Below are 16,829 nucleotides of genomic sequence, written 5' to 3' on the forward strand. Positions count from 1 at the left end.
GCGACATCCACTTACCCACCTTTTTTATTTATTTTTAAGTATTTAGAATACGTAGGTCCCTATTTGAGTCATTTTACTCTTACTTTATAAGACTGAAAATGTTAAATAATTGTACCTATGCGATGAACAACGACTCTGAGAAAAAAATGATCTGTTGACGTATACTTCTGATGATATTTTATCATGTTTACCTGTTCCGTAATGTTCTCTTTAAATTGGAAAAAATTTAAAATTAAAAAAATTTGAATTGGTTTTGGTATTAGACTTTCTAAGATAACCCGTTCGTAAAGAAATAATTTTACTTTTACATACAAATCGTGCTCAATCCCATTTCTTAATTTAACGTCCCTGGCCAGCCGTAAATAATAAATATGAGTGCAGTTGTATCATTTAGTATTACTCTAAGGGTTGTATTTGGGTGGGGGCTCAGCTGCTAGGCTATATCTACGAACGCGTAGGCACAAAATGGATGCGCGTACGTCATGTCAAATGAAAACGGTACCAATGGGCGATGACCAAAAATTAATAGTGCGATTACTAAATACTCAAAACACTTTGCAAGTTTACACATTGGACTTCGATTCTTAATTACGTATGTTATACACTAACTAATAAATCAAAACTCAAAGTATATATGTTACAGACACTTTTTATTACACGGCACTAGTTAATAACATAATATATGTACTAAGTACTATTAAGAAAAGAAACTCCTACGGTGGTGTCGATTCGGCGGAACACACTCGCAAGACTGGACTGTCTGCTACTAGTAACTCTGGAGAGGCCTGCTCCCAGACCTACCAACTATTACACATAATATTTATAGATAACATTCGGGTATCCTGACAATTAAGGGTCCTCACTTAATGTTAGCATTTTACATCAAAATTGTTTTTTTTTTTTTTTAAATAACATTTATTAAACTTTTAACATAACAATTTAAAATATTTATATACACCTTGAGAATAGTAACAATTTAAACAGTAACATAATCTTTTCAATTAGTAACTCATGGTGATTATCAAAATCAAAATGCGAACGAGAAGTTTTCGAGTTATTTAACCATGTGTACTAAAGAAAATTGGTCCATGGTAATGGGTTTGGAAGATATGGAGAATATTTGATTTTAATTTTAGTAGCCAATATTAATCTATATTCTATTAACATTTACAATTTATACAATTTGTATAGTTAAAGTAAATAATAAATACTAGATCTAATAATATTACTTCTATAACATATTTCTGTAAAAGTTTTTTTATGGACTAGTTGTCCACTCTGCTCAGAATCTAAAATTATGTATTATTATTAATTACATGAATGCAATATATTTTAATAAAAATAGTTATATTTTATTGAATGCAGGTATTTAAGATGCGAAAGAAGGAGATACGGTTAGGTAAAAGGCGGTAAAAGGCAAAATGTTTACACGTGACGGACCACAAATTGACACATCTCCAGGCGAATCATGAACCTGCACCTCGCTATGCATTAGGTGTTCGACTTTTTTTAATAGATTGAGAAAGAGAGGCATATACGAAAATATTGCACCACATATAATTGTTGATCAGGAAACTCAAATGTAAGAACAATAAAAATAACTATGTAATGTATGTAAATATTTATAAATATATAATATACATCAACTAGGGAACCAGAAGCAGCAATGGAGATTGGGTGACCCGCAGCCATCCGTGCTATAGCAAGAGCCAGGCGTCGGAATAGTCCATCAGTTCCTAAATCATTGAGCAATTATTAGCCAAATATATTGAGCTCAATCGAATGGAGTCAGAGACAATTGTACGTCAACGGCGCACTAGATCAATTTTACCAAGGACCTTCGGAAGTGCTCAGGGATGACGGTACCGTTCGTTTTGTCGCCTTTATAAACGTAGCGTTTCTACAACAGATGAATGTACATCTTCGGGCTGTTGGAACTGTATGCATGGAGAGGACGTTTCAAGTTCGACCAAGACAACCACCCGACATTGAACAACTATTTACCATTCAAATAGTTGTCAATGATGTGGTTAGTATATAGCTAAAACAATAAAACAATTATAAATTAATGTGAATATATTTTATTTATTTTTAAGGCAATACCAATCGTTCATGCACTTTTAATTGACCGTCAAACAGAATCATACTGTCGAGTTCTGCAGTATTTTAGGAATGATTTGCAACTGAATTTGAACTATGACCAGCTTCAAATTATTACAGATTTTGAACAAGGATTAAGAAATGTCATTGCCCGAGTATTTCCTGAAGCCAACATTACTGGATGTTGGTTTCATTTTGTTCAAGTAAGTATAAACAGCCAATAAATCTATATTATCATTAAATTATTATTAGAGGTCCGCACACACCGCAGCGGTAAAATCCAGCTGTACACAATTTACCGTCACCGCTGCAGTGTGTGGAAACCTTAATAATTTTATATGTTAAAAATATGAATAATTTTTTGCATTATTCGTTATGTGAGGACACACAACCTGGCTCGAATTGTTAGAGCTAATGAAAACGCAAGGAGAATCTTACGCATGGTAAATTTTTGGTAAAAATTAATTTATAGTTTGGATTAGTGGTGACATGAAGTTTATATTTTCTATAAATGAGTTTCGGTAAAATGTATGTACAATGTACCACCAATATCATGCCTTCTATTAAGTATATGAACATGATTATATGTTATTGAAAGTTTAGTGCTAATTAAATTAAGGATATCTATTAGATATGACAAAATAATCGGATAGATATGTGTAAAAGAGATTATTTTGTCACCCAAAAAATGTTGTCATAAAGTAACTGATTCATAGGATACCCTTTCACATCGCCATTGGTTCAGAAACCAAACAGAAAATAAAATATTAGTCAAAATGATAAAAATATAAACATTTTAATTAAATTAAAAACAATTTTACGTGTAAGACTTAAATATGAATAAAACATTTATTCAAATAAAAGTTAAGTAGTCATTTATTCTTTAACATTATAATGTGTTAACTTCTCGCTAACATACCTCATTTACAAATATAAGAACAAAACTACGTAATCAACTTCACTAATTCATTTATTAACAATTATTCAACACAGTTAACTAATACAGTAATACGGACGCGCACAAAAGGTTGCGCGTTAGCCTCTCGGCGGACTTGACAACTGACAACTACCGCCACTCGGCCATACTCTCTCTACGATAGTAGGCTGGCAAGCCCGACCCGCCATCTAGAGGAGTTTACAAATGTATATAATTTCTGCACGTCTAAATTAAGTTAACTATATTTCATGTTTTTACAGCAACATTACACTCTCTCACTCCCTGCACTTTTTGTATTTTATCATAGAATTCTAAAATGATACAGCCCTATAGGTCTTAAATTATACATACACAATAATATATATATCCATAGGTTGATACTTTGATAAGTATATAAGTGATTATACATTTATACTTTATTTTAATAACTTTTTAATGCATTTAAAAAAAATTTAATTCGCTTAAGTTGACTTATTAACTGAAGTTAAGTTTACAGTATTTGTTAACTGATTTAAACTTAATTGATGTATTGAAAATGTCTAACTTAACTTTTAATTTAATTGAAAATGTAATACTTAACTAAACTTTACTGAGTTAAAAAGTATCTTTAACTTGTATTTTATCCAACCTTGAATTTTATCATATTAATTAGTAAGTAATTGTTTTTCCAGCTCATGGCTTTACCTCATTTTCCGGCTAATGAAATCAGATTCAACCGTGGTCTCTTTTCCATTCAATTAGAATTTGATGTTGTCCAAGAATTGGGTTAGTCGTGTCATACAAATTCATTTATCTGTTATCTATAAATATTATATTATTGTTTAATGAAATATAATTAATTAAATAGTGAGAGATTATAACCTTGAAGAGGAGCTGCATGATTTAATTCATTATTTTCAAAGATATTGGATGGACACTGTAGGTCCACTAAGATTTACGGTGTATCGACTCCAATACAGAACCAATAACTTTATTGAGTCCTGCCATGCTTCTCTTCTGAGACTTATGGGCCGTCTCTTTATCAATTTTATGGTAACATTTGATTACTCTGAAAGAAATATAAATTTATAACAGTCATAATTTCATAAAGAGTGAAAAAATTGGTATTTATTTTTTAATTAAAATTTCAGAACACTCGAGAACAATAGAGGAACATTCAAGGAATGATTTGGCCAGTGCAGTGAATGGACAACAAGTAAGGATTTACAGTTTGTGTAAAAATATTACTTTTAGTGGATGTAAGATGTTCGTTTGTTTTCCTCTCAGACCCACAAGCAACATAGCATATTTGCATTCAGCAGAATCAATCTTGTCTAGTTTTGTTATTAGCATTAATATCAGTATGAATTGACTTATAATAAAAACTAAAGTCAATAACTATATTTTATAAACTGGATTTTTTTTGCAATATTTTAATTTTTCCAAGATATATGAGCATTTAAAAATTATTGTAATATTTTACATAGTCATAACAAAAAAGGCTAAAAGTAAAATACTGATTCTGCTAACCACAAATGTACTATGTTGCACATAATATGTTGTGTTAACTTTGATTGATTATAAAAAATCATTAGTATTTATCAAATAAAATAGGTACATAATGAATTATGATCTATAGATAAATGTATAACTAACCTATAATTTATTTGTAATTAACAGGTTAGACGAAGGAGTTATCGGATGCATCCGAGAAATAACTCAATTATAAACAACGGATGGGCTAATGTAGAAAACGGTACTTACGTACAACATCCAAGATTTCATGAGAAACGTTTCATACACCAGTGAACAAATCTTGAGAAATGAGATTGGTGAACCAGATTTTCAACCAATTAATAATTTATTATCAAAACTCAATTGTTTATTTATTATATTTACTTTATTAACTTTTTTCTTATAGTGCTTGCTATTCAGGGGTTAAATCCTGTACCATCAGGTCAATTACCACAAGGGCCCACTCAAATTTTATTGAGACCATTGCCAGTACCACAAATCTTACAACCGGCCGTACAACCACCGATGGTTGAAGTACCTGCAGTGGCTGTACAAAATGCTAGAAACCAGAGGGGTGTGCGTAGGAGAGGTAAATTTACAACTTTAAAATAACTCAAAATTAAAATCCTTATTTAATACATTATTTTATACTTTAGGAAATCGTGATCATCGTGGACCGAGAGTACAAGGCAATGGTAGAGGACGTTTGAACGTGAGAGTGGGATGGGCAGAATTTTTTGCAAATATTGAGGAAGATTAGGATGACCTGCAACAAATAAAAGTTTTTTAGAAAATGTCTTCTAGTAGTAAAATAAATATTCCTTTAGAACTAGAACCACGTCTTCCTCCACCTGTGCCTAATCAACATCCGATTCCCGACAATGAAAGTAAGATAAAACAATTATTGACATTTTAAACTTTTTATAATTATAATTAATAATGATTTATTTTTTCAGTGTTTTTAGAAGTATGCGTTTGTTACGAGGAAGTGGTGACAGTCACTATAGTCCCCACACATTTTGTAATACTTGCATCACACGACTTGAAGAGGAAGGATTTAATACATGTCTATTATGTAGAGGAAACATTGAAGTTTACGAGGGATATGTACGATAATATACTATAACTATTTGGTTTTATTTATTTTTTATAAGTTATTAGTTATTTCATTAAGTTAATTTTATTTTGACAGAATTTATAAAAAAATTGTATTGTATTTTTTAATATATAAACTTTTAATAAGAAATAGCATTCACGAATATTGAACGATCATCTACTTACTTTGTTGTTGTTGACTGTTGTTATTATAATAAATTAGTAATCACTGAACTGTGAAACAAATAAGATCATAATATGAAAAATGATTAATTATAGACTCAAGAGAATTAATTACCTACATTATAACCCAGGTTTTAGACACTTAATTAATCATTTTCATAATTATTTTAGAAAAACTAACTTTACTTGTAATTATATTTTAATCTTATTAAACCATCAGTAATCAGTATGACAAAACATTGACAGTTTATAGTTTATACCATGATAAAATAAATGTTTATTCTGTCATGATTTATACAATATTTCCACAAATACTGTGAATTAAGAATCTGATTTTTTTTCAAATGGTAATACAGTTTTAAAATTGGTTATTATTATAACTGGTGGGAATACTCAATACTGGAATCTGACGACTGACATCCGCTGCCATAGTGGTATTCGAAAAAACTATTTTTTGGAATAAATACTTTGTGGAACAAAAGTTCAGAATTTGATGCAATGTAAAAGAACTTTTATTCCGAAAAACAATTGTTAGAATGGCGGTCTTTTCCGATATAGATTTGTTACAACTGACTTTTATTCCATAAAAGATTTGTGCCAATCGACATTTGTTCCAAAAAATAATATTATCAATAGACATTTGTCCTAACAATGTTTTGGAACAAATGTCCTTTGGCACAATTATATTTAGGAACAAATATCCACAAGCATAATTATATTTGGAACAAATGTTCATTGGCACATATTTGTTTTGGAACAAAAATATGATCACTGTTAATGCCCAGCCTTGGTTATTTGTATTATTCTGTGTGTATAATATAATGCCTACTATCTTATATCGTGCTCATGTTGATATCTTAGTTCGATGGTTACATGATATGGGAGTATACCTTATACCGGGTTAAAATAAATTACATAACTATATGTTATGTACGTTAGTAAATAAACGGTTAGGTTATAAGATGATAAGTCATAACTCATAAGAACAAATTAAATCGTGACTCGTGGTCTTATTTTAATTTTTAATACCTTACAATTTTAGGTGTTTAAATTTTAATGATACATTTATAATACAATACCTATTAGTTCATGAATATATTACTGTCTTATTTAGGTACCACATATTGTATTTTACGTGTTTTATTTAATAATTATATAACTCAATATATGTACCTAAATTGGATTATCATAAGTGACTAAGTGAGTACATTTATACAATTTATTGGTAAGTTTTAATAGATGGGAGTTCTAAAAATGTTATGGTATATAGAAAATGAAAATATAAACATTCAGTCAAATTTCCATGCATCTACTACAGTAGATGAATATCAAACGCTCAAAAAAATTTAATGTGATCATCTTCTAGACATTTTTTTTTTTTGAAAAAGGTACACAAACTAATGAGAAATCTTGTATTACGTTTTCAAAATCTTAAATTTTATAAGAAAATTTTTTATGAGTTCTAAACTCAAAATAATTTGCTAATTTTCGTGTTGTTTCCGTATTTTTTCAACATTTGAACTTTAAATGCTTATAAAAAAATTGTGCCTATTTGCTACTTATCAACTGCTACTGTAAAAATATCAAGTCAAGTACATCTACATCCATGGAGTCAGATATTATTGTGGAAGGCTTTAAAGAAAGTATCACGATGCAAAACTTAGTTTATGGTAAATTAATCGGTGATGGTGATAGTAACGTCACCAAAAAACTGCATATAGCAAAACCTGGTAAATGAGCCTTAGTTGGCTCAAACCTTAAAGTTGTTAAAATTGAATGTACAAACCATTGTTGCGTGCACCCGGCTTACAGAAAAGGGTGACTGGATAGGATGATGGTAGAAGCGTCAAGTGATCAACGATTTGTAGTTCGGTGTATTATTTATGAAAAATTGTAAAAAGACGAGTTAAATCTATAGAGGTTAGCTATTCGAATTAACGACGAATACTGGTGTCTTAGAAAATAAGCGATTGCTCGAATATTCTCTTAGTCCGAAATACGCCGTTAACGAAAATAATCTAAGCCCAAAGAGAAAATAGTGATTACCAAAATCGAAGAGGTACAGGAGTGCGTACGTACGGTGGCAAGATCACGTCTGAATAATGTGCCGCTCCCAGGGCTCCTATATGTATAGTCCTCTCTTACTAGATCCCTGGCGGGCTGCGTTGTTGGTTCTCACAATCCGTGGGGCCTTCCATAATTAGATGGTTGACTATTTCGTAGTGCGAACACTGACCTATGACTCAGGGTTGCAGATGTGCCTTTGGTCGATGCGGGGTATCGTTGTATAATAAGTGCGTATACCCACGGCCGTGTTGTCACAGTGCCAATATCTAATTCATAGAATCTATTGCATGTCGTGGAGTTCCTACAGATATTCTTACCAGCTCGGGTTTTATCATCTGGCCGTTGGCGGATGCTGAGGCTGTTGCTAACAATTATAATGTTGCTCTCCCAGGGTCTCGTGTGCAACGCTGACGTCACCTCGACCATCTATGTGTTACTCTAGTATATTATTAGATATTTAGATATTATAACTATGTGTAGGGGCGGAGTACAGGGTTCCCGTACGTATCACCTCTCCCTTAGAAAAAGGATTTATGCCTCTAAAAGACAGAAATCTTTTCAAAAACACCATCGCATTTACAAGTTTATGCAATATGTTTACTTAATTTAGTTAATATGTGTTTATAATGTTGATGATATTTCATTACATCAGTTTAATTTTACAATTTAGTTGATTTCTTATTACAATAATATATGTTTTACAATTTTCATTACAATAATATTTGTTTTACAATTTTTGTTACATAAACCCTTTCAGACCCGGATTTAATCGGATAAAGATAGCCAATTTTAATAAAAATCTTTTTTCCTTAGAATTTTATCAAGATCAATTTTCTGCAATAATAATTGTTTTTGGTTTTTAACTTTTATCATAAAGAATATTAATAAAAAACAAAAATTCTATGTTCTGTAATACAAAAATACGCATTTTTGGGTGTTGGCTACACTGTTCTATGTGTAAAACTGATTACAGTAGATAAGAATAAGCAAAATTAAGTATGTCTCTGGGAAGGATTATGGTCTGAAAGGTGATAAGTGTTTTGCACATTGTGTTCGATAGATACATTGTTTTACATTTGTTAACATAATCTGGCCGTGTACAATATATTATTTAGAACATCGATACAATCGTACAATATAAATTTTTTGTTAATTATGTTGGTTAGTTGTACATTCATACATATTATTACTTAATACAAAGAAAACTTATCACATTTATATTTTTTTTGTGTTAATGGGTTGTCATAATACGACAATGTTTTAATAATTATTGTTACTAGGTATACCTACACTCATTTTAATCATAATATAGTGTGATTAATTATATAAAATAATGGTTAGTTAGTGTCGTATTATATATTGTTGACCTAGGGTCAGTTCATTATTCTAAATTACTTAATTCAATTCGTAAGTTACAAGAATTTAACGATAGAAAAATGTATGTTAATTCTATTCCCCTTTATATATATACTATATTGAATATCCCTTGATTAGTTTTATCGTATTTCGATATTGTTCGATTATCATTATATTTATCTATTTCTTACGTGCTGACTTTTATTTAATTAAACGTAGACTAAACGAGGAGACAAGTCATATGAGAATAAAGTTTTCACGTCATGTAACCTAATTTAAACGTCTTATTTAATTTTTTTTTGTATTGTGAATTTTAGTTCCATTTGAATTACCAGACACACCCTTCTTAACTTATTCAAGCTTCCAAAGTTAACAAAGGGGTCTCTCGTATTTCAGCTAGTATTAGTTTTTTGGTTGTAGATGTTCGTCTACTCAAAATACAAAAATACAATCTACAACTGAACTGCATACATCACGAGTGGTGGCCTGTATTTTTATAATTAAATCGACTATATCGTTTTGGCCACCTTATTTACTTAGTGAGCGAGTGACTGACGTTCTAGGCGTTATATATACAGTAGAACCTCGATTATCCGTGACTCGATTATCCGTGTTTGCGATTAACCGTGCTCACTCTTCCAAAAATTTAAAAATAAGTATGGACTGTAGATATATATGTAGTTATAATCGAACATTTTGTTTTACATAATACACGATATCGACAATTATATTAATGTCATTTTTGACGATAATAATATAAAGATAAGCAATATTGTACATCGATTTTGACTTCCATGACATTATTGGCTTAAGAAAAATTAGAAGTGAAGTAAGGAAAATTATTTCAAACCAAAAAAACAAAGACTGATAACTTCATATTTTAAGCCCTAATAACTTGTTGTATAAAATTATTGTATGGATATTATGTATGTATACATATTTCTAATTATAATTGAATCAAATTTTTAAAATTTCATTATTATAAAATTGTACCTATGTATTTCTAATTAAAATTAAATAAAAATTTCATTGTTATAAAAAGTCTCGATTAACCGTGATTTTCATTTATCCGTGTGACCCCCTCCCCATCATTACCCCGGATAATCGAGGTTCCACTGTACACAAAAATAATAATATTATATTAGTTCACATGCTGCGAAAAATGTTTTAATTTTTTGTTTAGAAGTGTTTTATTAATGTGCCATACCCCTGTTTTCTTACTGCGTAGTCAAAGATACATTTGGTTAATTTGACATCTGCTTTTGGGTCGTGCGCGTATGTGATCCTATGTGTTTTGAAAGTTTCTTCTAAATTTAATAACCATCCTTGTTTTGCAAAAGCACGTGCCCTATATCTGTTTCAAAGATTATTTCTTTCGAATGTAATTTTTCTAAAATTATTGTAAAGTTTTGCTTAAAGTTTTTGTCGTAGCATGTGATATTAATTATCGGATAGTTATCGATTCCTAATCTTTTTAAAATCGTTTTATCTGAGTGCTCGTTCCATAAAATAAGTACGCTCGTATTATTTACGCGCCGAATGTAACTATCGATATAAGCAGGATTCAGATTATTAATATTGGATGACAAGCTTTTATGTAACTGGTCTAAGCATGCATCCTTTAATACTTCCTTACATCAGAAAATTCTTTTAATTGCTTCCTTTCCTTCCTTTATAATTCATGGTCCCTCATTGGTCGGATTTGTTCGTCGACTGGAAGGAGTAACGGGCGGCCTTCCAGTTCCTGACCTTAAACCTGTCGAGGCTGTTCGATATGGCTCCGCTTACGATCATGCTCGTACGGTTAATCATGGAAAATTCAAAATCCATGATTATGAATCCGTGCGATTCCTTTCTGCTATAATAATTATTATTGCGTAATATCATTTGATAAATATGTATATATATGCTATTATGCTTGTTTAATATGCTATGTTTCTAACGCTTATTTTCCCCATTTTATTCATTACTATACTATCTTACGACTATATTTAATGCAATAATAAAAATAATATTACTACCTATACTATTATTTATTTCATTATTATCTATATCTACTTATTTATAATTCGCGTTTCAATTATTAATCATTGGTGGCTGGGTATTGATTGCTTTTCTGTCTGGCGTGTCACCTAATGGTTGGGTTTTAACTTTATATTTATTTACTGGTATTGGTGTTTCTACATGGAATCGATTTCTGTTTGTTTGTTCTACGCTAGGGCCTTGTAATTGTGTGACTTGACTCCAAGTATTTAATTTATATTTATACGTCATGTATATATATATAATATTATTGAAAGTACTAACAGTCCTAATATTATGTATATTAAATAAGAATGACTATCTGAGTCTGTTTCGTAACCTGATAGTTTACGTATTTCTGTATTAATTATGTCCTGTACTTCGTCTAATGAGTGAACAATTTGGTGTATATCGTCTAACTTATGCGAGTCATGTTTTATTTTTCTGTTTGGGAAATGTATATCTCCTATCGTGCTTGGAATGTGTATGGATAGCTTACCTACCCCTATTTTCGGTATGATATTAACGTAATACTTTGATTTCATATCCCTCGTTGGGTTTAATATTATGTTTTCCACGTATGCCCTGCAATCCTGATTTAACCTGATCAACTCTTGTCTTTTTAATTTTACTATATATGGTTCTTTAACTTTTTGGCATGCTATTGTCAGTGTTTCGTTGTTCGTTGTGAAAATCCATGTGTTACCGTATTTTAATTTATGAAATATATTTTTTGTTAATAGGTACTATTATTTTTGCTCCGCATGTTTGTGGTAATTTATCCGGATTTTTGAATAATGAAATTTCGCAAGGCTGATTTTTTGATTCGTATTGTATAGGTTGAAATTCTGGAAAATACAATATTCAACTGATTATTCTACACGTCAAGTAACTGTTATACCTGTTACAATCTACAAAATTGTTATACCTACTTAATATTCTATTGTAATAATTTCCTTGACTTATTCTATTCTAAATACTTTTTACTACTAAAATAATTCTTATGTTATTCTAACCTACGATAATTAAATTAATTTGAGCTCTACTCTAATGTTTTGTAATACTAATAATTCTTCTAATTATTCCTAATAATTCTCTTGTTTTTGCTCGTAATTAATACTTCAATATATTCCCAATTATTTTCACTTTATTCTTATATATCCCAATTACTCAAATTCTATCTATCATCATATTCTATATTTTCAAATTCTATTCATCATTATACATCCCAAATAATCAAATTCTATCTATCATCAAATTGTATATCATTAAACTCTATTCATTATTATATATCTCAATTAATCAAAAAAAAAACTACCTATCTATCATCATATTCTATATTTCAAATTCTATTCATCATTACATATCCCCAAAAATATTCAATTATCAATTATCTTCATTATATCTGTGCGCGCAGTATTCAAAAAAAAAATTCTCATTATATTTCAATATCAAAAACATGAAAGAACTTATTTTTTGCCTATACAACTCTCAATCAATTAATTCTATTCATCATCATATATCATATATACCAATTACTCCTGTATATACCCACATAGATATATATTTTTCCCCCTAAAAAAATGTGTTATTTAATTAATTAGTGGTTCTAGTTTTCTATTACACTCCTGTATTTGAAAATTTAAATATTATTCTTAAAAATGTCTGTTAATTTCTTAAATATAATTTTTTACGATGGACTTATTACAATTAGTTTATATTTTGAGCTTACAATTTTTCCTTACGCACTTATAGAATCATTACAGCTTACACAACGCTGAATGCACCGACCGCTTGTTCTGCCATCTTCCTATATGCTGCTCTCCTGCATTAGTCGGTCGCAACGTAAGTTATAACCCTTGGAGTCATTGGAAAGGTGATCAGTCCTCCAACCGTGGTCCTATTTGTAGATGGATTGTCTCCGTGGAAATCCGTGAAGTCGAAAAAAATTTTTAAAAATTGTTGAAAATTTTTCGAAGGTGTAAGTTTCCTCGACTTTGGACTTCTTGATGGGTCCGTTTCAGACTGCGCCAAATGCGTGCACCCAGCTTACAGGAGAGGGTGACAGGATAGGATGATGATCAACAATTTGTAGTTCGGTGTATTAATTATTAAAAATTGTAAAAAGACACGTTAAATTTATACTGGTTGTTTGCGCCATATTATAAGAAATTATATAAATCGTCTCCAAAAGGTTTAATATGTAAAATTTTTTAAAATGAATTATAATTATAATCATCATAATTGTAAACGATTACATTTATATTAAATTGTTAATTTTACAGGTTTGTTATTCCAAAAAATAACAAAAGATAATTTATTTTTTAAAAATAAAATGAAACTTTTCTGTCTGTATTTTATTATAATCATATTCTTTCGGAAATTTTAATGAATTGACAAAAAAAGAATAATTGTTCATAAATTCAACAGACATGTATAAAGAGTAATAAAATTCTAATTTGTAAGTAAATAAAGTAAACACATTTTTATATTATTATTTTTATTTTAATTAATTGTCAATTTGTAGATTGTGTTTCGATAATTTCAAAATAAAGATGTCGGTAATAATCTTTTTTGTCGGTTTCTGTTTGTCTAACCCTAACCTACAAAAGTTCGTTAGAATATTCAGTAAATAATGCCCTTATGGTATCAACATTTTTCCTTTCTTGGTATAATTGGTTTTGAAAATAAAGTATTTTTTGACTACAAAATACAATATCAAAATGTTCTGATTGAAAATATTATACGTCAATAAAAATAAGAAGATTAAGTAATATTTGTACAATAAAATATGTATTTATTTTATTGAAGGAAGTTTGCAAATCCTTTTGCTGTCATTCCAGTAACATCAAAATCACCACTTTCATAGACAAACATAAAAATATCAACAAATCATGTTCGATGATTATGAACTGTATGAACTGTATGAACTTATCTTGAAGTAAGGTTACAACGAGTAGTAGCCAATGTGGGTATTTTTTTGTCATAAATTCTGAGAGTGCTTTTAGTCTAAGGAGAATGAGAAAAAAATACCGGTAAAGAGTTAAGACCTCAAATAATTAATATTTTAAGTTCCTTGTTGCATTCTAAAGATTGTTGAAGTATTAAATTAATAACATGCGCATAACAATGAGTAAATATAGCTTTAGGATATTTCTTTATTAATTAGAATGGCACTGTTAACTCGTTGAGGTACGATGGTATGTGCTTGTCAATTCTTAGTTCGTTCCTATCTAGTTGAAATGACTCAAAGATTACATATACCTTGGCACTATTCAGTTTAATAAAACTTCATTGATACATAGTACGTATATCCCAGCGCTGTTCCTATAAAAGGTAAGAACGTAAGAATGACTAAAATAATGTTTAACTCCGGTTTTCAGGTCGGAAACACTTTTATTGTATTAAAACAAACATAAATAAAACACTTAGCAAGTTCAGATTGTCTGTTTTTTGTTTTAAGTAATATTCAGAAAAATTATTCAAGGGACTTGATAAAATTTATAAGATTTTCGAAACCTTCCCGGATTTCTTTAACTAATTACGGTGGTTGAAATGTCGATTTGTCTGTTTTAAATTTAATTTCACACGGTTCTACGTGTGCGCATCCTAAGTCTAAAGGGTCTGAGGTGAATAAATGCTTGAATTTGTTTATTGGTGTTTGTGTCTTTATACGTTGTTCATAGCTAAGTTCGTTAGGTATTTTTATTATTGTACCTTGTTTATCCGTTACTTCTGTTATTTTTGTTACTATTATTTTTTCTTTATTAATAATTTTATTGTCTGAATTAATATATTTTATTTCGTATTTATCGCGTTTAATCGTATTTAATTCAGTGGCAATAAATTGCTATAACCATGTTTCTTGGTATATTACTATAGGTATTGGAGAAATTGTATAATATGACTTCGTCATCACTATTTAATAATGTTGTTTCTAGAGTTATTTTTTTTATTATTTTGTAGGCGCTCTGTTGGTTTTATTATATATTGTATTTGCTTGTTTTGCATTTTTGTGGACACCTTTAATTTTGACCTAGTCATAGGAGCTATGGTAATATTTTCGTTAGATATAATTTTAATTTTATTTTTATTAATGTTGGTTGCACTTGTGATGCTTTCAGTTGTATAAATGTTTAAGTTGTGATTTACATTATGTTCGTACCATTTTTTATAGAATTATTATCGATTTGTATGTTTTTATTATTCAAATCGACTATTAGGTTGTATCTAATATTAAAATCGTTTCCTAATAGTAATTTACAATTTAGTCCTTTAACGACGTATACTTTGATTTGATATTGGCGTGTGTTGATTGTAATTATTAATTCTGTTGTTCCTATTTGTATCAGTTCGTTGTTGCCAGCGCCTGTTATATTTATTTGTTCTTTGGGTTTAGTGACTTGTTTATTTTTTATTAGGGAATAATCTATACATGATATATTTGAGCCTGTGTCTATAATTGCATTTTGTTCGTTGCCGTCTAATTTTATTTTTATGGAGAGCACTCTTTGTTTTCGTTCCGTATCTGAATCTACGCTTATATTTTGATTGTTGATTTTCATTTCATTTTTGTGTTGAATTAGCTGGTTTTTGGTTTCTATGGCTTTCTCGTCATCTTGTATAGGCCGGTTCCGATGTTCCCTGATGTAGTTTCCGCATATTTCACAAAACATAACGTTTCCCCCCTCGCTCCAATACTGTTCTTTGTCATCGTGGTCGTCTAGTATGTCCTTGGACGTGGACAAATATTCGCAGTCTTGACTAAATTTTGAGTACCATATTGTGGATTTGTCTGTTTTAAAATTATTGTCAGTTTTATTTTTCTCTATAGGGTTTTGTTGGGATAATTTTAAGCAATCGAAACATTCGTGTAAGAAATGGTCTACATTTTCTTCTATAGTATTAAAATCGGGAAAAACTGTGTTTATTGTTATGTTATTGAATTGACGTGGGTTATATGTTTCTGTTATGATTCCTGGTGTCCAATGGCAATTTTTATTGAATATCCCTATGTTTTTCCTATTTAATTTCCAGTAAATTATGGCATTTGTATATTTGGAATTTTGGTGTATTAAATATAAGTTGAAATTTAATTGGTCACAGATAAACGCTAGATCGTCATCTTTAAGATAGTAGCCAGATTTGCAATTAGGAATGCCGAGCATATTTAATAATAATTCTACTGTCTTTCTATATATACCATGTTGTTTAAGGCATATTCGTAGTGCGTGGGCACCACAGTCACCGTCTCCGGGTACGTTTTCCGTTTTTATGAATGAACCCGCGATTTGTGAGATTTTATTCTTTAATTTATCGTTAATTGTGTTATTGGAATTTTTTCCTAACGTGATATTACTAGTTTGTGAACCATTGTTTTTAAAATATTTATTTTGTTTATCATCGTCATTGTTTGGTAGTAGGCATATTAAAATTTTTATTGTCTTGAAAAATAAACTTAATCATAGTAGAAATAACGTTCCAATCCTTTTTGGCTCGTCCAGTGCAGATTTTGGGTAATTCTAAAGTAGTAATATTATTCTCTATACAACATTTCCTAGTGTTAGCTAGTGTT

At 29.9% G+C, this 16,829-nt stretch overlaps 1 long non-coding RNA gene and 2 pseudogenes across 1 annotated transcript; 2 read left to right on the forward strand and 1 right to left on the reverse strand.

Annotated features, from left to right (window-relative positions):
* Positions 1-1,320: 1,320 nt before the first annotated feature.
* LOC132934841 (uncharacterized) lies at positions 1,321-3,807 on the forward strand (annotated as a pseudogene).
* On the reverse strand, positions 1,913-4,035 carry LOC132934843 (uncharacterized). Its single transcript, XR_009663098.1, has 4 exons — positions 3,899-4,035; positions 3,722-3,837; positions 2,104-2,326; positions 1,913-2,041 (listed from the first exon to the last, which is right to left on the reverse strand). It is a non-coding gene; the product is annotated as an uncharacterized LOC132934843 (long non-coding RNA).
* Positions 4,036-4,674: 639 nt separating this feature from the next.
* LOC132934842 (uncharacterized) lies at positions 4,675-6,414 on the forward strand (annotated as a pseudogene).
* The last annotated feature ends 10,415 nt before the right edge of the window (positions 6,415-16,829 follow it).

Source organism: Metopolophium dirhodum, chromosome 1 (assembly GCF_019925205.1).
Source record: "Metopolophium dirhodum isolate CAU chromosome 1, ASM1992520v1, whole genome shotgun sequence".
NCBI lineage: Eukaryota > Metazoa > Arthropoda > Insecta > Hemiptera > Aphididae > Metopolophium > Metopolophium dirhodum.